The 26,886-nt window shown below is 43.1% G+C and overlaps 1 protein-coding gene across 4 annotated transcripts in view; it reads left to right on the top strand.

Annotated features, from left to right (window-relative positions):
- Positions 1–26,886, top strand: part of nudt6 (nudix (nucleoside diphosphate linked moiety X)-type motif 6) — a 139,685-nt gene that overhangs the window by 77,780 nt on the left and 35,019 nt on the right. Inside the window, exon 1 of one of the 4 annotated variants that reach the window (XM_063046536.1) lies at positions 2,796–2,850. The exons of the other annotated variants lie outside the window; for them this stretch is intronic. The gene's annotated coding sequence lies outside the window, so the exon portion shown is untranslated. Of the gene's footprint in view, positions 1–2,795; positions 2,851–26,886 lie in introns of those variants that run through there. 4 annotated transcript variants of the gene reach the window in all.

Below are 26,886 nucleotides of genomic sequence, written 5' to 3'. Positions count from 1 at the left end.
AAATATTACTTGGCTTGTACTCTTAGAGGTAGTATATTAACATCCTTAAAGGAAAACCTAATTTAAAATAAACAACTGCTAGAGATAAAGGGATCATTCTCAGGTTGGCAACCTGTAACTTGTGGAATGCCGTAGAGATTAGTACTATGATATATATTAATGATTTAGAGGAAATAGCAAATGTACTGTAGCTAACTTTGTAAAGGATATTACTGTAGTAAGGAAGGCAGCTGTGAGGAGGATACAAACAATTTACAGAGAGATATTGATAACTTCAGTGACCAGACAGAAAATGTGGCAGAAAAATATCTGAATTGTTCACTTTGGAAAGGAGAATGACAAGGTTGGTTATTGTTTAAAGGAGAAAGACTGCAGGAAGCTGTAGTAGAAAGCAGTTTGAGAATCCTCATACATAAAACACAGAAAGCTAGAATTCATGGGCAGGAGGTGATAGGGGAAGCTATGTGATGTTGCCATATAATCCAAGGAGGCTGGCCTATAAATATCAGGAAGTCTTGGAGTAAATGTACAAGGCACTAGTGAGACAACATCTAGAACACTGTATATAGTTTCGGTCACCTTATTTAAATTAAGATATTTTATCATTGAGGACACTCCAGAAAAGATTCTCTGGACTAGAGTAATTCTGAATAGGGAGGAAGTATCTTATCAGGAAAGATTAATAATTTGAGTCTATACTCGCTTGTGCTTACAAAAATGGGAAGCAATTTTATTGAAACATTTAAGATAAGGGAGTTAACAGATCAAAATATGAGAAAACATTCAAGATTTCAAGGGGTCTTTACTTACTGTATCTCTTGAAAATGACCCACAACAGATCATCACTAACCTCATCAACTCCGGAAATATTCCACCCACTGCCACCGACCTGATAGTTCCTTGCCCCACTGAACTCTTGCCCACATATCTCAATTCCATTCTATCCCTCTTGGTTCGGTCTCATCCCCCCCACATCAGCAACACTTAAAGTGCTCTCAATCTCCTCAACAACTTCTAATTCCCTCGCCCTGATGGCCTCATATTCACCATGGATGACAGATCCCTATACACTCTATCCCCCATCAAGAAGGCCTTGAAGCTCTCCGCTTCTTTCTCAACTACAGACCCGAGCAGGTCACCTCCACTCTCCCCCTTTTCCATCAGTTAGAACTGATCCTCACCCTCAACAATTTCTCTTTCAGCTCCTCCCACTTACTTCAAACTCAAGGTGTAGCCATAGACACCACATTGGGCCCAGCTATGTCTGCCCTTTCATTGGCTATCTCCTTAGAACAGTGTATGTTCCAAGTCTTTCCTGGTAATGCGCCCTAACTCTTTCTGCACTATATTGAAAACTACATTGGTGCTGCTTCATGCACCCATACTGAGCTCACCAATTTCATCAACTTTGCCTCTGACTTCCACACAACCCTTAAATTCACTTGGTCTATTTCTAACAGCTCTTTCCCCTTTCTTAATATCTCTGGAGACAAAATGTTTACCAATATCTTTTATAAACCTCCCAATTCCCACGGCGATTTTGGCTATACCTCTTCCCGCCCTGTCTCCCTTAAATATGCAATCCCCTTGTCTCCGCTACATCTATTTCCCAGACAACAGAGATGTTGTCTTCTTTAACGAACAGGGTTTCTTTTCCTCCATCATTGATACTGCCCTTATCCACATCTCCTCCATTTTACGGATATCCACGCTCACCCCATCTTCCCGCCACCTTTACAGGGATGGAGTTCCTCTTGCCCTCACCCACCACCCCAAGATGCTCTGCATTCAAAACATCATTCTGCACAACTTCTACCATCTTCAATGGGACCCTACCACCAAACACATCTTTACCTCCTCCAGCTCTCCATTTTCCCCAGGGATTGCCTCTTCTGTGATTTTCTAATCCATTTGTCCCTTCCCACTCATCTTCCTCTTGCCACTTATCCCTGCAAGCAACAGAAATGCTACACCTGTGCATTTACATCCTCCCTCGTCTCCATTCAGGGCCTCAAACAGTCCTTCCAGGTGAGGCAACACTTTACCTATAGATCTGGTGGGGTTGTCTACTATATCCGGTGCACCCAAGCTGTCTCCTCTACGTTGGTGAGACATGACGTAAATTGGGGAAAACTGTCGACCACCTCTGCTCCATCTGCAAAAGTGGAATTTCCTGGTGGCCAACTATTTTAATTCCTGTCCTCATTCCCGTTCCAACATGTCAGTCCACAGCCTCCTCTTCTGCCACAATGAGGTGACTCACAGGGTGAAGGAGCAACATCTCATTTCAAGCTAGGTAGCTTCCAACCTCAATGCATGAACATCGATTTCTCCTTCCGGTAATTTTTTTCCACCCTCCCCCTTCCCTCTTCTTCTATTCTCACTCTGTCCTCTTAACTCTTCTCATCTGCCTATCACATCCCCTTGATGCCCTTCCACCTTCCCTTTCCTGAAGGTTCAGTCCCCTCTCCTATCAGATTCCTTCTCCAGCCCTTTGCCTTTTCCACCTATCACCTCCCAGCTTCTTACTTTACCCCCCCCCCAACCTGGTTTCACCTATCACCTTCTAGCTTGTCCTCCTTGCCCTCTCCCCGCCTTCTTACTCTGGCATAAAACCTCTACCTTTCCTGTCCTTATGAAGGGCCCAGATCCGAAACGTCAACTGTTTATTCATTATCTCTGATGCTACCTTACCTGCTGAGTTCCTCCAGCATCTTGAGTATGTTGCTCTGGATTTCCAGCATCTGCAGAATCTCTTGCGTTTAAGATTCAGACCCATTGTTTCCCAAAGAATGACAGTGACGGAGTGGTGTTCAACCCCTGTAGCACCCAAGGATATCACAGGTTAAGGTAAGCATGGAGCCAGTGAATGCTTTTCAGTATCAGCTTCCTTCATAGCACTGAATTGTCTGTCTGTGGTATGTAATTCTCCTGCATTTTCAACTTAGCAGCATCCTTCCCTGTCATTACTATGCCCTTCAGTATTTTTATTGCACATACACCTGCACAGGCTACCATTGCTGTACATTCAAAGGACAGAAATTGTGGACACAGAGGGACACAATGACCTTGAACTTTATACCACCAAGCATCAACTGAGATCATGGAGGCACAAAGATTTAATTTGGCAGTGTTTCCGGTGATGAGATACCAGGCAGTTATGTCAGAAGACTATGAAATCTAGTAAGCAGCTCACCAGAGCTCAAGGTTATGTGCTAGTCTTAATCAGGGGGCTCAGATGAAGAACACAAGAGAGTGAAGTGCTGATGAACATGTAAGTTGATATGAGTGGTGAATTCTCCTGTCTATTTGAGAGAGAGTGCAGAAAAATCAGGAAGCATGGAAACATAGAATTCAATTGGAGCCAAAAGCACATTCTTGCCGCATTGAAGTGCTGGGCACATCAATCACACGGGAATATGTTCCTCTAAACACCAACAGAAAACTATTAACATTGGACCAGACCAAGAACACAGTTTTTTTTAATATATTTAATCAAGAGATGTTGACTTCATGGGTTGCGCCAGAACCTAATTACCCATACCTAGCTGCCCTTGAGAAGGTGATGGTGTGTTCCCTTCTTGAACCACTGCATTCCTTAGCGTGTAGCCATATCCATAATGCTTTAATGGTGGAAGTTCCAGAATTTTAACCTGACAACGATGAAGGACGACAATATATTTCCAAGTTAAGATGGTGTGTGGCTTGGACGGCCCGTGATTTTGCTGCCCTGGTCTTACAAGGTCTTGGTTTGTAAGGCTCTGTCTAAGGAGTCTTGGTGAGTTTCTGCAGTGCTTGAAGGGCTAGACAAACTTGACTCTCAGGAATGCAGATACAGTAGCTGGAAGCAACTGGATGACAGCCATCACAGGAAAGAGGGCACTATAAGCAACTAAAGGCGACTGAAGTGACGAAGAACATATACAAAGCTCCCTGGCATCCTCCTGACCAAGGTACAGTTATTGGAGAGCAAGGTAGAGGACAGAAGGGCAAGGATGTTGTATTGGAGAGAAATCAGAAACTGTTTCACTGAGACATGGCTCACCCCCAACACTCTGGACATAGCAGTCCAGTCCCTGAGGATCTCAATCCACCGGGTGAACTAGAGGGCAGAGGCTGTGGCATCTGCTTCATAATAAACTCATCACGGTGTTTGCTTGTAGCAGTCTTGTCTTACTCTTGTTCTCCTGACCTGAAACATCTAATGATTAAGTGCTAACCATTCTACTTAGCAAGAGAGTTCCCTGTGTAATCATGACTGGAGTTTACACATCACCATAAGCAGATGACAAGCAAGCACTCAAATTATTGAGTGCCATGCGCAACAAACAAGAAACGATTTACCCTAATGCCTTTCACATACTTGCCAGGACTTGCTTGAAGAAATCTCTGCACATCACCTGCAGCGCCAGAGAATCTAACACATTCAGTCACTGCTACACTACCATCAAAAATGCTTATCATTCCAGGTAATCTAACCGTCTGGCTGACCTCCTCCTACCTGCAGAGGTGGTCATGGGAGACGAAGAAGCAGCTATGGACTGGTTTGAGGCGGTGGACTGGGCCATGTTCAAGGACTCAGAAGACCTCGATGAATACGCCATAGCTGTCATAAGCTTGATACAGACACTCACAGATGAGCCTGCCCCACAGAATCATTCAGAGTCTTAGATAGATATACTCTATTAATCCCGAGGGAAATTTGGTTTCATTACAGCAGGACCAACCAAGAATAGATCGTAAATATAGCAATACAAAAACCACAAACAATCAAACAACAAAATGCCAACTATGCCAGATGGAAAATAAGTCCAGGACCAGTCTATTGGCTCAGGGTGTCTGACCCTTCACGGGAGGAGTTGCATGTCCAATGGCCACAGGCAGGAACGACCTCCCGTACCGCCAAGTGTTGTATCACGGTGGAATGTGGCCGAAGTCCAACAGTAAAAAGTTAAATATCCTGTCTACAAACACGTTCCTCGATCGTAATATGACCCGGATTGCACCATCTGTTGTTAACCAGATCAGTAAGCACCCAACTCCTTTACGCTTACTGCTCTCAGTGCACTTCCGGTCAGCCAGAACGGTATTACCCACCGAACTCCTCTTCTCCATAAGTCTCTGTTGTCTCGACCCGGTTCTCTTTCCTCGACTTTGTGATCCCCCTCTGCATCCTCTGTGTGCTTTCCTCCTGATTTCAGCAAGGGTGTCCGCCGCTCTGCTCGCTAAACCGGCCAGCATTAGCTGGTCCCTGGAATACACAATGCGACCTTGCTTCTGTCCCGTGTGTCGGGATGTAAGCATTTCCAGCGCTAAAAAAAAACAAATAAAACTCTCTCTACCAGCATGTTAGAGAGGGTGCAGCTTCGACGTGTTACCATGAGAAAAAAAATACAAAAAATCACATGAGTTAAAAAGTAAGTCTTCCCCAACCAGAAGCCTTGGAAGAACCAAAGGATTTGAAGCTTGCTGAGAGCTAGGTCCATGGCATTCAGGACGGTCAATCCAGGAAAGTACAAGAGGTGCAGGTATAACTACGGAAATCCACGTCAGATGAAAAATGGCAATTCTGGACCTGAATTACAGAAAGGTGTTCAACAGCTGTGGCAGGCCTTGAATGCCATCACCCCCTGCAAGGAAAATAGAAGCAACATAAATAACAATCTTTTGCTCCTAGATGCGCTCACTTGGACTGACAGAACAAGGAAGCACCTTCACAAATCCCCACTGCCATTGATGACCATGTGATTTCAGTCTCTGAGGCTGACGTGTGAGCTTCCTTCAGAGGGTGAAACAATGGAAAGCTTCTGACCCAGACGACATACCTGGCCATGTTCTGAAGACGTGTGCTGGAGATTGATGGACATTTTCAACCTCTCACTTTGACAAACTGAGTAACCCACCAGTTTCAAGCAAGCTTCAATCATACCGTTGCCCAAGACGAATATGGTAACCTGCCTCAGTGATCATCATTCAGTAGCACTTACAGTCATTGTGATGAAGCACTTTGAGAGGGTGGTCTTGAAGCAATTTAACTTCTGCCTGGGGTACCACGTGGATCCACTCTAATTTGCCTACCATCGCAACAAGTCAATAGCAGATGCCAATTCATTGGCCCTCCATCTAGCTCTAGAAAAACCTGGCCAATGAAGATGAATACATCTGGGTATCTTCATTGACTACAGTAATCAACACTACCATCCCCTCGAAACTAATCACTAGGCTCCGAGATCTGGGCCTTGTTACCTCCCTGTGCAACTGGATCCTCCATTTTCTTTCTTGCAGACCCCAGTCAATATGGATTGGCAACAACAGCTCCTCCATAATCATTATCAGCACTGGTACTCCAGAAAACTGTGGTAATAGGGTAATAGACCCCTACTCTACTCACTTTACGCCTATGATGCTGTGGCTAGGTACAGCTTCAATGCCATATCTAACATTTGCTCCACCACTGTTGGCTGAATCAAAGGTGGTGACGAATCAGCACATAGAAGGGGGATTTAGGCTCTGGTTGAATAGTATCACAACGACAATCTCTCACTCAACGTCAACAAAACAGAAGAGCTAATTACCAACTACAGAAGGAAGAAGCCAGATGTCCTTGAGCTAGTCCTCATTAAGGAATCGGAGATAGAGAGGGTCAGCAGCTTTAAATTCCTTGGCATATCCTATCAGTGGATCTGTCCTGGGACCAGCACGGAAGTGCCATCACAAAGAAGACCAGACTGTGCCTCTCATTTCTTAGAAGTTTGTGTAGATGCAGCAAGTCACCAAAATCGTTGACAAATTTCTATAGATGCACAGTGGAGAGTATCATAACTGGTTGCATCACGGCCTGGAATAGATACCATTGCCCAGGAACGGTAAAGTCTACAGAAAATGTTCAAAGGTTTAAAGTAAATTTATTATTAAAGTATTATTATTAATTATAAATTATAAATTATTAAAGTCACCATATACTACCCTGTGATTGATTTTCTTGAGGGTATTCACAGTAAATACAAATACACATGTCAGAATCAATGAAAAACTCCATGCAACAAACAATCAATGTACAAAAGACAACAAATTAGGCAAATATAAAAAGAAAAAAAACAGATTAATAATAATAAGTAATTAAATAATAAATATTGAAAACATGAGTTGTAGAGTCCTTGAAAGTGATTCCATAGATTGTGGAATTATGTTGGGGTGACTGAAGTTGTGCTCAATGGCTGTGGTGGCAGCCTAGTCCGTCACAGGCAAAACCCTCCCCACCATTGAGCACTGCCACAAGAAAGCACCAGGCATCAACAACGACTCCCACCATCCAGGCCAAGCTCTCTTCTCATTATTAGCATCCCGCAAGAGCTTTTGGAGCCAGAAAGACCTCGAGTCAACAAGTACAAGAGCAGAGGACGGGAGAGTGTTCAAAGCCATCTCCCTGCGTTTGACCAGTCTTCCTCTTTCTCTCACTAGTTCCTGTCATAGGAAAGTGCAGGGGTCTTGGGATCCACATTGCAAGGATTGATTGGAGAGGCTGTGGACCCATTTTGCGAGACTTTGGGGTTCATGTTGCATGTGTTCCTGGATCCTGGTTACTCTTTATTTTGCTGTTTTCAGCGGTTTAATTAGGGCGATCGATGCAGTCTAGGGTGCTTCAGCAAAGAACACTTTGCCCTGGGGTCTGTAGCGGGCTAGCGGCATGATGCTGAACTGAACAAAACTAAATACTACTGGACTCCAGATTTGATGTTTAACATTATATGTGTTGTCCGCTTGCTTTGTCATTTGTGGAATTTGTTCTTTTTTTTTGCATCAAAATGTTTTTGATGTTTTTATGAACAGGTTCTATGGTGTTTCTTAGTTTCATGGCTGCCTGTGGGAAGATGAATCTCAGAGTTGTTTTCTGTATACACACTTTGATAATAAATGTACTTTGGATCTTTGAATATTGAATCTTGAAAGAGCTATAGCATTTACTAAATTACTTTGGCCCTGCTACAATTTGAGGTGTATATTATTGAAAAGAAATCCAAAATAAGTTATCAGTCACCCTATGGCAGATATCATCTCTATGACCAGAAATAGAAGTGAGTAAATAAAGCCAATAAATCAGTTCAGTCAGCCTAAGCTGCTTGATGCAGTTCTTGCCGTGAATTTGGATTAGCCAACCTGTCTACAGTATTTTTCTAATTTACTGCACAGAGTGTGAAGGAGCTGATTGTGGACTTCAGGAAGGGTAAGACGAAGGAATACATACTAATCCTCAAAGAGGGATCAGAAGTGGAGAGAGTGACAGTTTCAAGTTCCTGGTTGTCAAGATCTCTGAGGATCTAACCTGGTCCCAACATATCGATGCAGTTATAAAGAAGGCAAGACAGCGACTGTACTTCATTATGAGTTTGAAGAAATTTAGTATGTCAACAAATACACTCAAAAACTTCTATAGATCTACCATGGAGAGCATTCTGACAGGCTGTATCACTGTCTGGTATGGGGGCAGGGGGGGCTACTGCACAGGACCGAAAGACGCTGCAGAGGTTTGTAAATTTAGTCAGCTCCAACTTGGGTGCTAGCCTACAAAATACCCAGGACATCTTCAAGGAGCGATGTCTCAGAAAGGCAGCATCCATTATTAAGGACCTCCAGCACCCAGGGCATGCCCTTTTCTCACTGTTACCATCAGGTAGGAGGTACAGAAGCCTGAAGGCACACACTCAGCGATTCAGGAACAGCTTCTTCCCCCCCCCCCAGCCATTTCCTAAATGATTGAACCTATGAAGACTACCTCACTTTTTAAATATGCATTATTTCTATTTTTTGCCCAATTTTAATCTATTCAATATACATATACTGTAAATTGATTTACTTTTTTTTCTTCTTCTTCTATATTATATATTGCATTGAACTGCTGCTGCTAAGTTAAGAAAATTTCATGACACATGCCAGTGATAATAAACCTGATTCTGATTCATCAAATTCTTTGCTACCTTTGTGGCTAACAAGATATTAGCATTGAGGAAAAACTTTCAAAATGCTGTCATATGTCTCATGTTCGATATGTATACAGTAAAAAGACTGTAGAAAAGACGAAGGGATCCAAGTGTCAAGCAAATGTTAAGTTTAGAGAACTATTTGGCAACATTGGCTCCATGATCTGGTCCCTTGAACTTGACCATATCAAAAGTTTTAACCCTCTTACACCAACACCTTCTTTGAAGAATAATGAAAATTAAATGATCCAATGAATAACCAACAACAAATATTGCAGTTAGCTGCTGTGCCACTCTTGAAAGCACAAATGCAAATAATCTGTGTCAGCCGCACCATACTCAATAATATTGCCCAAGGCAATTCCGTGCAATATATTAGAAATATACAGTAGACAGGAGGGCTAATCCAAATTCACTGCGGGAACTGCAACAAGCAACTTAGGCTGACTGAACTGGCCTTAACGACCTCAGAGTATATGGCTGACGATAGATCTACATGGCATTCCATTACAGAGGGAGCAGTATGAAAAACAGACCATCACCATGCCACTTTGCTTGACGGTAGGCAGAGTATAGGCACCAATTTTACCAACTGCATTTCCTGAACTGTACAGTTAGATGCTGCTTCCAATAATATAGTAGTCATATTAGCAGTCACCACGGTGTTACATAAACGCAAGAGATTCTGTAGATGCTGGAAATCTTGAGCAAAACACACAAAATATGGTCAGTGAATCAGGCAGCATCTATCGAGGCAAATAGACAGTCGATATTTTGGGCTAAGACTTTAAAGCTTGTTCCCTCTCTGTTCTTTACTTTGCTTCTTAACGGAACAAAGCTTTTCCAGCTTCAGTAAGGGACAATCCAGATGATTACTTCAGGATGATTGATGTCAACTGTCAGCACTCTATGCACCAAATATCCTGCGTATAACCATGTAAACATCAGGTGTAATTTGGGAGACCGCGCGAGTTACATATAAGAATGTTACAATTCATACATGTTGTGTCTAAATGAACTTCCGAACTTTGGAATGTCCCACAGAAGTTCTCAAATGGCAGGGGTAGGTAACCGCAGCTGACAAGGGAAGTTAAGGACTGCATAAAAGCCAAGGAAAAGGCATATAAGGTAGCAAAAGAGAGTGGGAAGTTGAATGATCGGGAAGCTTTTAAAATCCAACAAAAGGTAACTAAAAAGTTATAAGGGAAAAAAAATTAAATATGAGGGCTGACTAGCCAATAATATAAAGCAGGATGCCGAAAGTTTTTTTCAACTATACATAGATTAAAAGGGAGTTGAGAGCTGATATTGGACCACTGGAAAATGATGCTGGTAAGTTATTATTGGGAGCAAATAAATGGCAGATGAACTTAATAAGTACTTTGCTTCGGTCTTTAACGTGGAAGACACTAGCAGTGTCAGGGAGCAGGAGTGAGTGCCATTGCTATTACAAAGGAAAAAGTGCTAGCAAACTCATCCCAGATGGACTACACCCCAGAGTCCTGAGAGAGGTTGCTGAAGAGATAACAGATGCATTGGTCATGATCTTTCAAGAATCACTTGATTCTGGCATGGTCCCAGAGGACTGGAAAATTGCAAATGTCACTCCACTCTTTAAAAAGGGAAGAAGACAAAAGAGAGGAAATTATAGGCCAGTTAGCCTAACCTCAGAGGTTCGGAAAATGTTGGAGTCCATTATTAAGAATGAAGTTCTGGGGTACTTGGAGACTAATGATAAAATAAGTCAAAGTCAGCATGGTTTCTGTAAAGGGAAATCTTGCCTGACAAATCTGTTAGTAACAAGCAGAGTGGACAAAGGAGAGGGAGTGGATGTCAATTACTTAGACTTTCAGAGAGCATTTGATAATGTGTCTCATGTGAGGCTGCTTAACAAGATAAAATCCTATAGTGTTACAGGAAATCCTATAGTGTTACAGTCCTCTATATTGGCATGTATAGAGGAATGGCTGACAGGCAGCAGACAATGAGTGGGAATAAAGGAGATCTTTTCTGACTGGCTGCCAGTGACGTTGTGTTTCTCAGGGGTCAGTATTGGGACCACTACTTTTCATATTGTCAATGACTTAGTGGAAATGATGGCTTTATGGCAAAGTTTTCAGAAGATACAAAGAAAGGTGGAGTGGTAGGTAGTGCTGGGGAAGGAATGCGATTGCATCAGGACTTAGACAAATTGGAAGAATGGGCAAAACAGTGGTAGATGGAATACAGTGTTGAGAAAGGTGTGATGACGCATTTTGGTAAAAGGAGCAATAGCACAGATTATTATCTAAATATGGAGAAAATTCAAACATCAGAGGTACAAAGGGGCTTGGCAGTCCCCATGCAAGACTCCCAGAAGGTTAATTCACAGGTTGAGTCTGTAGTAAAGAAGGCAAGTGCAGTGTTGGTAATTATTTCAGGGGGAATAGAATATAAAAACAAGGAGACAATGCTGAAGCTTTATAAGACACTATTCAGGCTGCACTTGGAGTATTGTCAACAATCTTGGGCCCCTTACCTCCAGAAAGGATGTGTTGTCTTTGGAAAGAGTCCAGACGAGGTTTGCGAGGATGATTCCGGGAATGAAGGGGTTAACATATGAGGAGAGTTTGGCAGCTTTGGGCCAGTACTCACTGGAATTTAGAAGAACATGTGGGGATCTCATTGAAACCTACCGAATGTTGAAAGGATTAGATAGGGTTGATGTGGAGAGGTTGTTTCCTCTCATGGGGGTATCCAAACTAGAGGACACAGCCTCAAAACTGAGGGTCAACCTTTTAGAACAGAAGTAAGGAGGAATTTTTTTAGCCAAAGAGAGTTGAATCTCTGGAATGCTCTGCCACAGGTTGCGGTGGAGGCCAAGTCCATGGGTATATTCAAAGCGGAAGTCGATAGATTCCTGATTGGTGGAGGCATCAAGGGATATGGTGAGAGGGTAGGTGTTTGGGGTTGAATGAGATCCGGGATCAGTAATGATTGAATGACGGAGCAGACTTGATGGACTAAATGGACTAGTTCTGCTCCTATTTCTTACAGTCTTATGGTCAAACTATCAGCATAACTGCAGGACATGATTGGTGGAAAGTCTGAGAAGGCTGATGTTTGCTTCATTCATATTCATTAGCTTAAATTACATGGGACATTGAGAGAATTCTGCAAGAATTCTACTCCCTACGTTATGTTTGAAATGATGCAAGTTTTGTGTAACACATCATAATCGGGAAGACTAACAATAGTACTGACAGTGATACAGTTTGGAAGAGTATCGAGAGCCAAATTTTCACATGCACAATGGAGCAGGTACAGGGTATGCAGCTAGGTATTGACTACAGCTGGAAAGATAAATGAGACGTGGGACATGGAATTGACTGAACCAGTTTGCAAACATGAAGCACTCAGCAATTTAGTGTTTGGCTGTAACTGTTTTCAGTTTGTCCTCCTTTCAATCTTGCAAATGATTATGACTAGTTTGTTCAATTCTCATTACAAAGAAAATAATTCTCAATTTGAATGGCAATTTTCTCGCCATATCACTATTTAGAAAGACATTGGGAGTTTTGTATAAACTGAATCAAATGCATTTATTGATTAAACGTTTGGAACTAATTTCTGAAAGTTTGTCAACAACATCGTTAAGGAAATTAAGTGCAGGCCTTTAGTCTACTTTCCTCTTGCCCAGAGGCAAACGTAGAAAGTAATTTGTCGCTGATAACTTTCCAATCTAACAAACTCCAGATTCCCATCCCGAAATAAAAACAGAAGCTTGATGCACCTCAAATCTGTTCCATGTTGGAATGCATACTAATAAGGATTGTGAAAGGATTTATTCAGAGACAAGCTGAATGATATTATTTCCTGTTACTAGAACGAGGACAGAAAGGAAAGCACCACAGGAACAGACACCTACTATTCGGGAAGTAATAAGGATTTAACGATGTACTTTTTCAATGTCAAGTAAAACTGCTTTAATCCTCACTAGGTTGGGCCCCAGTAAGTCTCAGGCAGTTTGGCAAGCATGATTCACTTTTGGCAGGCAGCCTTCTTTCACAGATACATGTTGTGTTTTTTTTTGTTACAAGTGCTCAGTTGACAGGGATTTCAAAAACATTTATGAAGAAATGTATCGATGTGACTGCATAAAAAAATTACAAATAGTCAATTCGGCCTATGGATGTCATTGACAAGTTTCTATGAGAAATGAAACAAAATCGTCTGTAGTTTTTTTTATTTAAACATACAAGTTTTCAATGCAAGAAGGCTAGAATAAACTAGCTTGATATTGAGTCCCCCAGACCCATTTTGTAGCAGAAATACTTGTAAATCAAATACAAGATAATAAGATCCCAGGCAGTTTTATACAATCTTATGTCAGGATTGTGAGTAGGGTTAGCTTGGCTTACAAAAATCACATCTGGAATTTTAGCAGCAAATTTACAAAAACACTTATCTATAACTCTGGATGCTTTCAGAAGCGGTCACAAATTCAGAAGGATAAATACAGTTCTTACTTATTAACGGCAAAGTTTGCACCACTTTGTCCTCATTTTTAGCCTTGGCAACAGGAAGCATATGGCATTGAAATCAATCAGCTGGCTTGCTGCAGAAAGGGTTAATAATAGAACAGGGAAAATCCCAGTAATAAGCCACCTGGTACAAATTAAATTCAGAATCGTGCCCAAGGATTGGAATTAAGTAAAGCACATTGGGCACAATTGTAAATTTAAAGGCAGAGTGTGTTTCACAAAAGCCAGACAGACCCTCAATCAATCTGTTGTCTATTTTGAAGAGTTGAGTATGCTTAAAAAAATCACCCCTGACAATCCTACTCATAAATTCAAAATTTACAGTTTAGAAATGTTATCTGGCTATAATTGGAATGTAAATGGTAGAGAGAGCTGGGTTGCAGATTCCTTTTGCACATTAGGCAGCTATGATGATATTCATGGTGAACAGTGAATATTGTATCTTTTAAGGATTAGTCAGTTGATCAGAGCCTGTAATTTCCAGTCAATTATCATGGAGCTCTGCTGGAGGAGTATGAAATCTTTCTGCTGTTGGGGACTACAAAGCTTTTGGGGTGTGAATGGTGGGAATGTGGAAGATGGAGTGGTGCTGAATGTTCTTGGTACTAGTTCTGTCACGCTGCAGCCTTATATCACCCCCACCAAAAACAGTGGATTTTGACTGCAAATCCTTGAATCTACAGAAGTTCATTCTGCTTCATTTTAACAATATTGTACTTTCATAGTATGTGTTCATTTTATTTCTACAAATGGTGTGAATTGTCCCACAAGACATTGCCTCCCTCAGCTCCATCTGGATTGTGGAAGTACAGCAGGTCAGAATTCAGAAACAGGCTTAACATTACTGGCATACGTAATGAACTGTGTTGTTTTGCAACAGCAATATATTCCAATACATCATAATAAAAAACTATAAATCACAATAAGAAATATATATATAAAAATTAAATTAAATAAGTAGTGCAAAAAGGGAACAAAAAAAGAAAAAAATAGTTGGTGTATGAAGATTCAGTCTCCATTCAGAAATTCGTTGGTGGAGGGAAAGAAGCTCAAAGTACAAAGTAAATTTACTATCAAAGTCCATATATATCACCATATACAACTCTGAGATTCATTTTCTTGTGGGCATACTCAGTAGAGCTATAGAATACTAACAGAATCAATGAAAGACTGCAGCAACTTGGGCAGTTTTGAGGCATTGCCTTTTGAAGGTGTCCTCAATGCTGGGGAGGATAGTGCCCATGATGGAAATGTCTGACTTTATATCTTTTTCCAGTCCTGTGCCGTGGCCCCTCCATACCATTCAATAATGCAACCAGTTAGAATACTCTCCACAGTACATCTGCAGAAATTTTGCAAGAGTCTTTGGTGACATTTCAAGCCTCCTCAAGCTCCTAATGAAATCTAGCCACTGTCGTGCCAACTTTGCAATTGCATCAATATGTTGGACCCATGATAGATATTCAAAGATGCTGACACATAGGAACTTGAAACTGCCCACCCTTTCCACTGTTGATCCCTCAATAAGGACTGGTATGCATTCCCTCGACTTCTCCTTCCTGAATTCCACAATCAATCCTTGGGCTTACTGATGTTCAGTGCACCACTCAATCAGCCAATCAATCTCACTCCTGTACAGCTCCAATTCACCATCTGAAATTCTGCCAACAATAGTTGTATCATAAGCAAATTGATAGATGGCGTTTGAACTGTGTCTAACTGCACCATCGTGAGTATAGAGAGAGTAGATTGGAGGCTAAGCACACACCCTTGAGGTGTACCAGTGCTGATTGCTAGTGAGAAGGAGGTGCTAATTCCGATCTGCACTAACTGTAGTCAACTGGTTAAGAAGTGAAGGATCTAGTTGCAGAGGGAGGTACAGAGGGCCAGGTTCTGGACCTTGTTGATTAGTACTGAGGGTATGATTGTATAGATCGCAGAGCTGTAATCAATAAACAGCAGCCTGACTTAGGTATTGCTATTATCCGGGTGATCCTAGGCCAAGTGGAGAGCCAGTGAGATTGCATCTGCTGTAGACATATTGTGGTGATAGGCAAATTGCGGAGGGTTCAGGTCCTTGTTTAGGCAGTACTTGATTCTGGCCATGACCAATCTCTCAGTGAATGTGAGTGCAAATAGATGATAGTTGTTAAGGCAGCTCACCCGGTTTTTCTTGATTGTCACACTTTTGATGGAAAACAGTGACTGTGGCAGTGAAAGATTGAAGATGTCCTTGAACTCCCAAGAGAAACTAAATTATTGTTTCAGGCCTAAGCTGTTCATCAGAACTGGACAAAGTTAGTTTCAGTTTCAGAGGCATTGGGAAAGGAGTAGTTAGTAAAAAGGGAGCATCTGTGCTAAAGTTAGAGCCAGATTCATGATGCAGTTATGAAGAAGGCAAGCCAGCAGCTCGAGTTCATTACGAGTTTAAGAAAATTTGGTATGTCACCGAAGACTCTTACAAATTTCTATACATCCTATCCTCGTTATATGCGAGGGATACGTTCCTCGAAGTTGACGCATAATGTGAAATCGCATAATGTGAACAATTATTTAAATGGAGAAAATAGGGATGTGTTCCAGAGGGCTTCCTAAATATGTTTTATCCGTAACTTATTCACATTTTTATACCAATACGACACAAAAGCAGTACTACAAGACAACATTTGTATTATATTTAATCAATTTAAGGTAATATTCAATGTAATAAATCACAGAAAGTTAACATCCTCTGGTGTACAGTACTCACCAACAGTGGCAGGTGTGTTTGCTCCGGGAGATGAGTGGTTGTTGTGGTGTCGGGCAGCTTTACACGGATAAGGTGGATGGTTGTGGTCGTCAGGATCATATCAAGCACAGCAAGGGGTGAAGGAAGACTCACAGAACTCTTAGAACTGCTGGCAGCAGAAGATTACAGCGATTTGCATAAAGAGGTGAGGGTTGTTTGCTTGGCAGCATTTTGTTTTTCAGCATAAATTTGCTTGTAGGGTAGAAGGGTTGACGGCAGGGAACGACTGAAATGCTGACTCCGTTCTAAACGTGGGTCCATGTCCATCGCCATTTGTGCCAAGTGTTCTGACTTCCACCATTCCCTCACCATTGGTAAACTCCCGGGATTTTCAAAATCGTCTGTTGCTTGCAGCATCTAAGAGATAGTTCGCAGTACAAAAATACGTGAATGTGGATTACACCTTGGTCGATGGTTGAATCAGTGATGTTGTGTTAGGCGGCGGGAAACGCACTGTTATGTTAGGATGAATGCTGTCCAAATATTTAGAATGGGCTGGCGAATTGTCAAGCAACAAAAGAACTTTAAAGGCAAGATTCTGTTCTGGGCAGTAGCGGCCCAGAGCTGTGTTACCTTCAGCTGATGCTGCGCTGTTTATAATTTTCAACTCTTTTTCAATTGTTAAAGCGGTTCTCTGCCGCTCGGCTGACAGCCCAGGACATGACATTGGACGCTTAGGAGGCATAGTTAAATATTTCAAGCACAAAATCACTGCACCGTAGGTAAAACCAACAGAAGTTTAAGATCACACATCCACACCTTGCCAAAACCAATGCTGGACTGGCGGGAGATTAATTGTGAGGCGCGCGCACCTGACTTGTATTGGCGGGAAGGCAGTGCTCCTCACATAACTGAATTTTGGACACATATAACGAGGCGTTGGTAGAAATAGGTTCCTCGCATAACTGTGAATCCGCATAGTCTGTAGTCACATATAACGAGGATAGGGTGTAGATGTATAGTGGACAGCATTCTAACTGGTTGCATAATAGTCTAGTATAGGGGCACCAATGCACAGGATTGCAAGAGGTTGCAGAGGATTGTAGACCCTACCAGCTCCATCACGGCCATAATCCTCCCCACTGTCAACGATATCTTCATGAGGCAGTGCCAGGCCTGCACATGCAGGCTCTACCTAGTCTCCATCCAGCTAACAGAGTCACCTGCCACTCATTTCCAACTCATCACCTGCAGCCTATTTAAACCCAGCTCTCATCCACAATCCTTGTTCATTCATGTGAATCAGTCAGCCTCAACCAGTTGCTCCTAGCCTTCAGTTACCTGGTTGCCTTGTTGTGTTAAGTATCTGCTCGCTCTTGTTTCATGGTCCCCTGCGGCTTGTTATTTTGCAGTTTATTATTAAAGTGATCACTCACTGCTAAATTGTCTCCGCCGCCCTACATTTGGGTTTAACTCCTACATTTCCTGACAAGGTGGATGAACCACCGATTGAACCAGCAAAGTTTGCTCACCGAAAGAAAGTCGTCAGTCTTAATGGGTACACAATCCCAGAACCACTTCAGGCTGCAGGACTCTCATCGGCAATGCCTCTAGAGCCCGTGCAGTTACGGAGAGCTGCCTTAACCCCTCAATGGTGTGAGCATTGGTGGAGAAACAACTTGTGTGCTTATTGCAGAGCAGCTGATCATCCAGGCATCAAATGCGTACTGCATTCGGGAAAATGGCACCACCAGGTAGAGACGGGACACTTTTCATCTGGTAAGCTTCCCTCCCGGCCCCTCATCCCAGCACCATAGTCTCTCGCGCTCTCTCTCCCCTCCACACCGCAACAATTCTATGCGCACAGGAGGCTCTGGTGGATCCCAACATAACAGGAAACCTTCTGGATCAGACTCTGAATGTGCAGATTGAACTCCCCACTGAGCCTGTCTCACACCCCTTCTGCATCGTGACTATTAACAGGTATCCCTTGGGATCTGGGATGATCAGGGAGTGCACATGAGCAATACGGAGCATCCTCAGTCCATCCAGTTCCTCCTGATTGACTCACCCAACACTCCTCTCATCTTGGGTTACCCTTGGCTCTACTCAAGAGCTTCACTTTGGTTCACTGCTGAGTTGGGGACCTACCTGCAACCTCAGTTAATTTCACCCTGTAAATCCATGGAGATGGGCACAGGACTGGGCAGCCTTGAGATTTACAATGTGAGAACTAACCATAGACAAGCGATCTGGCTTGCACCAAAAATAAATGGAAAATTAATTAAAATGGAATTGGATACTGGCTCAGCTGTTGCAGTCATTCCACAAACTGATTTTGAACAGCCTCGCAAAGATACTGAACTGAAGCATGCAGATATCCAGCTAAGAATTTATACTGGAGAAAAGATCATTCCTGTGAGAATGACATTCGTAACAGTAAAATACAACAACAAACCAGTGACATTACGCTTGTATGTGCTGAAAGCAGGAGGGCCAGCACTGTGGGGCTGTGATTGGGTAAGACATCTACAACTTCATTGGAGATCCATCTATCATTTGCATGCCACATCCCCTGCAAGAATCAACGGAAAACGAATCAAGAAAGGTACTGGATGATGCCAAAAATGTCTCCATGCTGTACACCATGAACTGTTGCCTAACAGAGGGCAAACAGGTGTTGGTGCCAAACTTTGTGCCTCTGGTTAGAAAGGATATTGGACCAAGGAAGGACCATGGTCCTCTGAAGGATCACGAAAGTGACAAAGGCAGTGGTCTGACTGCAACAGTTTTTGTAGGCAATATATCATAGAAAGTTTCTGATATGTTAATCAGGCAGTTACTTATGAAATGCGGCTTGGTTTAAAGTTGGAAGAGAGTTCAAGGAGCTTCAGGAAAGTTGCAAGCCTTCAACTTCTGTGAGTATAAAGAAGCAGAATCTACTCTACCTGCATTAAGGTTATTCAATGAATTTCAAGTGGGAGACAAAAAGCTGACAGTAAAAGTAGATGCAAAGACCAAAGCCCAGCTGGATTAATGGAAGGCCAAGAAGTAAGGAGTCTATGAAGATACCAAAACAGAGGATTCATCAGATAAGTGCTATGGAAATGGAGGTGATTAAACAAGACTAATTTCTCAAGAAATTAGCAGATTCAGAGATGCTCACAAGAAACTGCAACGAAAAGCAAGGTGAGAAAAAGAAAGACACGAAGTAGAAAAGGATATCAAAGATGTCCAGAGCTGTCGGAACCACATCCTGCAGTTTTAAAGTCAACCCCTCCTGAGGAGGCCCCAGAACCTGAGATTGTTTCACAGCCACAAGTCTCACCTGTCAAGCAGAGTGATCTCCCTTGTCAGGAAAGATGATATCCCGGAAGAGTAATAAAGCCTTCTAGGTGATTAAATCTTTAGGCCTACATGGGACAATTTTAAATTTACTTTGCTGTGGACTTCAATATCCAGTGCCTTGAAAGGGCATTCAGCTCCCAACCCTTTGTTCGCATAAATGAGGATTACAACTAGGGGTTTTGATCAACTTAACTGAGAATTTTTATTTGTGAATCACATGCTGCTTTTTTCATAGTGGAGCCAAAAAAAAAACAGGGAAAATTGTAAAGCATGAAGAAAAACTAAAACTTCAAAAACGGTAATGTTAACAGTTCAAAAGTATTCATACTCCCCAGTGCTTGGTATTTAATTGAACCACCTCTCACTGCTGTTACAGCTAATAGTCTATTTGTGTAAGTCTCTCCACAAAAAGAGAAAATGTGCAGATGCTGGAAATCCAAGTAACACACACAAAATGCTGGAGGAACTCAGCAGGTCAGGCAGCATCTATGGGAAGAAAGTAAACAGTTGACATTTCAGGCTGAGACCCTTCATGAAGACTGGAAACAAAAGAGGTCAGAGTAAGAAGTGGGGGGGGAGGTGAAGAAGAAATACAAGGTAGTAGGTGATAGGTGAAACCAGAAGAGGAGGAGAGCTGAAGTAAAGAGCTGGGAAGCCGATTGGTGAAAGAGATAAAAGGCTGGAGAAGGGGGAATCTGATAGGAGAGGACAGAAGGCCATGGAAGAAAGGGAAAATGGAGGAGCACCAGAGGGAAGTGATGGACTGGTTAGGACATAAGGTGAGAGAGGGAAATGGTGAAGGAGTGGGGCCATTACTAGAAGTTTGAGAAATCGATGTTCATGCCATCAGGTTGGAGGCTACCCAGACAGAATATAAGGTGTTGCTCCTCCAACCTGAGTCTGGCCTCATCGCAGCGGTAGGGGAGGCCATGGACTGACATGTCAGAATGGGAATGGGAAGTAGAGTTAAAGTGGGAGACCATTGGGAGATCCCACTTTTTCTAGCGTATGAAGAGTAGATGCTTGGCAAAGCAGTCTCCCAATCTACATCAGGTCTTGTCAATGTACAGAAGGCCACACCGGCTGTCACCTCATCTGGAAGGACTGTTTGGGGCCCTGAATGGTAGTGAGGGGGGAGGTGACGGGGCAGGTGTAGCATTTGTTCTGCTTGCAAGGATAAGTGCCAGAAGGGAAATCAGTGGGGAGGGACGAATGGACAAGGGAGTCATGTAGGAGTGATCCCTGTGGAAAGCAGAGAGTAGGTGGGAGGGAAAGATGTGTCTGGTCGGAGGATCCCATTGGAGATCGCAGAAGTTACGGAGAATAATGTCTGGATGCGGAGGCTGGTGGGGTGGTAGGTGAGGGCTAGAGAAACCCCTATTCCCGGTGGCGTGGCGGGAACATGGGGTGAGGGCAGATGTACGCAAAAAGGAAGAGATGCGGTTGAGGGCAGCGTCAATGGTGGAGGAAGGAAGCCCCTTTCTTTGAAGAAGGAGGACATCTCCTTGGTTCTGGAATGAAAAGTCTCATCCTGAGACAGATGTGGTGTAGATGGAGAATTGAGAGAAGGGGAGGCATTTTTACAAGTAACTGGGTGGGAAGAGGTATAGTCCAGGTAGGTGTTGGAATCGATGAGTTTATAAAAGATATCAGTAGATATGCTGTATCCAGAGATCGAGAAAGGGGGGGTGTCAAAAATGGACCAGGTAAATTTCAGGGCAGGGTGGAAGTTGGAGGCAAAGTTGATGAAGTCAATGAGCTCCTCATGGGTGAAGGAAGTAGCACCAATGCAGTCATCAATGTAGCATTGAAAAAGTTGGGAGTGATACCAGTGTAGGCTTGGAACATAGACTGTTCCACGTAGCCAACAAAAAGGGGGCATAGCTGGGACCTATGTAAGTGCCCGTGGCTACACCTTTTGTTGGAAGGAAGTGGAAAGAGCCAAGGGAGGAATTATTGAGAGTGACGACCAGTTTTGCCAGGTGGAGGAAAGTAGTGGTGGAGGTGGTCTGGTTGGGCCTGGTGTCCAGAAAAAAAACAGAGCTTTAAGGCCTTCCTGATGGGGAATGGATGTGTATAGGGACTGGACATCCATAGTGAAAATAAGATGATTGGGGCCAGGGAGTTCGAAATCATTAAAAAGATCAAAAGTGTGTGAATTGTCATGGATGTGGGTAGGAAGGGACTGAACCAGAGGGGATAAAACTGAGTCGAGGTATGCAGATGTAAGTTTAGTGGAGCAGGAACGAACAGAAATAATGGGTCTACCTGGACAGATAGGTTTGTGGATCTTGGGTAGGAGGTAGAAACGTAGGAGCCGGATAATTCTCTATTAGCTTTGCGCAATGCGATGGAGCAAGATTTGCCCATTCTTCCTTGCAAAATTGTCCAAGCTGTGCCAGGTTAGTTGAGAAACAGCGCTGGACAGCAATCTTAAGGTCTTACAAGAGAGGTTCTGTTGACTTAAGGTTAGAATTCTGACTAAGCCACTCAAGGACATCAATTTTCTTCATTTGACACCACTCCATGATTGCTCTGGCATTGTGCTCTGGGTCATTGTCCTGCTGAAAGATGAACTTCCTCTTTAGTTAATGCTTTCTGGCAGAGGCTAGCAGGTTTTTATCCAGGATCTCTCTGTATTTAGCACTATTCGACAAATGTTTATGTTTTGGAGTTACAAATCCTAATACATTACCCTCCCCAAACTTCCATTAGCTGCTCAGATGGCAGAGCTGGTTCTTCAACATAGAATTCACCTCTATGGCTTCTCTAAGGATATTGAGTCGGACCAGGTCTCACAGTTTGTTCCCCACCGCCCTTCTGTTCTCCATTCCACACCTCAGTGAGTTTGTCCTCTGGCTATCATTTGCAGACCAATGGACAGTCAGAAAGGGCCAGTCAGCAAGTGGAGGAGACTCTGGGTTGCTTTTCTACCTCTAACCCTTCCACATGGAAGAAGGCTGACCTAAAGTCTACACACCTTGCCTGCCACAGGCGTGTCACCTTCATGGCTACCAATCCTCATTGTTCCCTGCAGAAGGGCCAATGGTGGAGGTACCATCAACTGGGGTCCTGGTTCGCTGATGCCAGAATGCTTGGAGGAAGACATGGAGGGCCATCCTGGCTACCAACTGTGCCTATTGCCACCGGTGTACCCGCTGCTGGCATTCAGCCTGGCTTCTTTGGCCTGGCACTGTGCACCGACTCCTACAAGCTCTCACCCGGGTTCATTGGTCTCTTCAGGATTACCTATCGCATCAATCCAGTCACTTCCTGGCTCCGGCTGCCACCGTCCCTCAGGATCACAGCTACACGTGCCCTGCCTCAATGGTCCACTCAACCCACCAGACCCTGCACCTCAGGAACCAAAGATGTTAGAAGGTGGCCTAGTGCACACAGTTCACCAGTTGATGAATTGACATCATTGTGGAGGAGGTGTGCAATACCTGTCTGACTGGGAGGGATACAGCCCAGAGGAGAGATCTTGGCTGGCATCCAGTTACACCTTGGGTCCATCACTCATCGAGGAGTTCCACCAGACCCATCTGGATCATACTGGCTGTCAGGGCAGGTTGTGGGGCTCAGGGGGATCTTATCAGGCTTGCACATGCAGGCTCCACCCAATCTCCACCCAGCTAATAGCAGTCACTGCCATTCATTTCCAACTAATCACCTGCAGCCTATTTAAACCTAGCTCTCATCCACAATCCTTGTTCACTCATATGAATCAGTCAACCTTAACCAGTTGCTTCTAGCCTTCAGTTACTTGGTTGCCTTGTTCATTACGAGTTTAAGAAAATTTGGTTTGTCACCAAAGACTCTTACAAATTTCTATAGATGTATAGTGGACAGCATTCTAACTGGTTGCATAATAGTCTAGTATAGACTATGGCAGTGCTGGCTCGAAGGGCCGAGTGGCCTACTCCTGCACCTATTGTCTATTGTATAGGGGCTCCAATGCACAGGATTGCAAGAGGTTGCAGAGGATTGTAGACCCTACCAGCTCCATCACAGCCATAATCCTCCCCACTGTCAAGGATATCTTCATGAGGCAGTGCCAGGCCTGCACATGCAGGCTCTACCTAGTCTCCATCCAGCTAACTGGAGTCACCTGCCACTCATTTTCAGCTTATCACCTGCAGCCTATTTAAAGACAGCTTTCATCCACAATCCTTGTTCGCCCCCCGCCCGGCGAGTAACCAGGCAGGCAGGGGAGTGTGGGCTGCTGCTGGAAGCTGGCTGTGTTTTGCTTGATGCGTGAGTGTGTTTTGGAACTTGTTGAGGGAAAGAGAGTGGGGAAGGAACGGAAATTGCTGGGAGGGGGTCGTGTGGGTCCGGTAATGGCGGACAAGATAAGAGGCGGGGTTGAGGGAAAGAAAGTGGAGAAGGAGAGGGATAGAGACTTGGGACCAGAGGTAGGCAGCTGGGGAGAGGTGGATTATTGTGAAGGGAGAAATAAAGGGAATGAGGAGGTAGTGAGGGCACGGATGAATAAAAACCAAGACAAAGGGAATAAAAGAATAAGAAATGATAGTGGAGAAAGCTCTGAAAGTGAGGAAGATGAACAAGCTCAGAGAGGAGGTGTTGTCATAATTAGGTTTAATGAGAAGGCTCAGGGACATATGAAGAAAATTAACCCGTTTGTGCTAACAACAACTCTGACAAATAAGATAGGGGAAATAGTATTTGCAAAAGTCCTTAATGATGGCAACTTATTGGTAAGATGTGCGAATGAGGAATAACTTGAGAAAGCACTCAAACTAAAAGAGACAGGAAAATGCAAGGTGGAATACACTGGGAGGGTGGGAGCACAAAACAGTGGTTGTAAAGGAGTGATCACAGGGATACCAATGAGTATAAATATGGAGGAGATCACGAGGAATATCAAAGGAGGGAAAGTAATGAATGTTCAAAGACTGAAAACAACAAAGGAGGGAGTGAAAAAGGAAAGTGAATCAGTATTGATTGAATTTGAAGAAGAAAGAGTGCCAAGGAAGGTGTTCCTGGGTTTCATGAGTTACCCAGTAAGGGTGTATGTGCCAAAGCCACTGAGGTGCTATAATTGTCAAAGGTTTGGACACGTGGCTAAAAACTGTAAAAGGCAGAGGAGATGTGCTGGATGTGGGGGTGATCATGAATATGGAAAGTGCGGAACAGGAGTTCAACCAAAATGCTGCAATTGTGGAGGAGCTCATAATGTTGCATATAGTGGGTGTGAGGTTGTGAGACGGGAGACTAAAATTCAAGAAATAAGAGTGAAAAGAAAGATCACTTATGCAGAAGCTGTAAGAATGTCAAGAGAACAGAATAATGCTCCTAATGAACAGGGAGCAATAGGGATACGAGAGATGCAACAAAGAACAAATGACAGGATTTATGTAGACAAAAAGGCTCTAGTAACATTCATTGCAGGAGTGATTAATAGTACTGCTGAGGTAAAGTCAAAAAGTGACAAAATTCAGCTGGTGGTAAAAGCAGCAGTAAACCATTTAGGGTTAGTAGGACTGACATGGGAGGAAGTGAGGGAGAACCTCAGTAATCAGTCAAGCCAGGAAGTGTCATGTGTTGGTTAATACTAATTATGGTGATTCTTTTACAATGGAATGCAAGGAGCTTACTGGCCAATAGCCAGGAATTCAAGCACTTTATTAAAGAAATGGTTGTAAAACCGGATGTAGTGTGTATTCAGGAAACTTGGTTGAAACCAACTTTAGACTTTGTGGTATATGGGTATACAATGATAAGGAAAGATAGAAATCTAGGGGGAGGAGGGGGTTGTGCTATGTTAATCAAGCAAGGTATACCATATAGGGTACTGGAGAAAGGAGATGATCAGGAATACATAGTGGTGGAAGTGTGGGAGAGAGGGGAGGGAGTGGTTATGATTAACTACTACAATCCATGTAAAAGGTTTATTTGGACAGCCTATTAAAGATACAAGGACAAAACAGACATAAAGTAGTGTGGTGTGCAGATTTCAATGCTCATAGCACAATATGGGGGGATCAGATTACAGATCCAAATGGAAAGGTAATTGAAGATTTGATGGAAGAAAGGGATTTGGAGTGTATGAATGATGGTAGCGGCACAAGGATAGATATAACAACAGGAACTGAGTCAGTGTTAGATATTACGTTAGTGTCTAATACCTTGGCTGGCATTAGTAACTGGGGAGTTTGGACTGCTTCAACAGTAGGCAGTGATCACTACCCAGTTTTGTGTTCAGTGGGTGAAAGAGTTGAAATAAGACCAGGTGGCGGAACCCCAAAGTGGGTGTTTGAAAAAGCTGATTGGGCTAAGTTCCAGAAGTTGAGTGAAGAAGGGTTGACAAAGATTGATATTTCTGGAAATGTAGATGAATTAAACAGTCAGGTGACTTCAGCAATTATCATGGCAGCAGAAGGGTCTGTACCTAGGAGTAAAAATAAGATGAATAGAAAACTGGTACCATGGTGGACAGAGGAATGTTGTCAGGCTGTAAAAAACAGAAATAGAGCATTCAGGCTAGTTAAAAGAACCCATAATATGCAGCATTTGGTTCAATATAAGAAAGCACAGGCAGTGGTGAGAAGAACTATACGTCAAGCTAAAAGGGCAAGTTGGAGGAGTTTTTGCGACAAGGTAGGAAGAACAACACCTGTGGGAGAGATATGGGGAATGATTAAGAGGATGGGAGGAGATAGAAGGGAATGGGAATATCCAGTAATGATATCTGAGGAGGAAACTGCAGTCTCCAGTAGGGATAAGGCTGAGGTCATGGCCAAGTCATTTGTACTGATACACAGTTCAGAAAATTTGTCTGAAGAAGGGAGAAGAAGGAGGGAAAGAATAATGAGCCAACACCCAGGTGTGTTAAGCAGAAGGGAAGGAACAGATGATATAATTGATGATCCATTTACATTAGCAGAAATGGTGAGAGCAATAAAGAGATCGAGACCAACCTCCCCAGGGAAAGATCTGATATGCTCTGTGATGCTAAAAAATCTAGGAGAAGGAGCGCTCTTGAAGTTGCTGCATTTTTATAACAGAGTGTGGGAGGAGGGAAGATTACCAAGTGCATGGAAAGAAGCAGTAGTAATTCCAATAAGGAAGCCTGGCAAGGATCTGTCAAAACCCACTAGCTACAGACCAATTGCATTAACATCAAGTATATGTAAGATAATGGAAAGGATAATAACAGAAAGGTTATCATATGAGCTTGAGAAAAGGGGAATGCTGGCAAGTTATCAGAGTGGTTTTAGAAGGGGAAGGAATTCCATGGACTCAGTGATTATGTTAAGAGACTGAAATAAGGAAGGCCCAGGCAAAC

This window comes from Mobula hypostoma, chromosome 4 (genome assembly GCF_963921235.1).
Source record: "Mobula hypostoma chromosome 4, sMobHyp1.1, whole genome shotgun sequence".
Classification (NCBI taxonomy): domain Eukaryota; kingdom Metazoa; phylum Chordata; class Chondrichthyes; order Myliobatiformes; family Myliobatidae; genus Mobula; species Mobula hypostoma.
The sequence above is the reverse complement of the archived record's forward strand: the minus strand, read 5'-3'. Positions and strand labels throughout refer to the sequence as shown.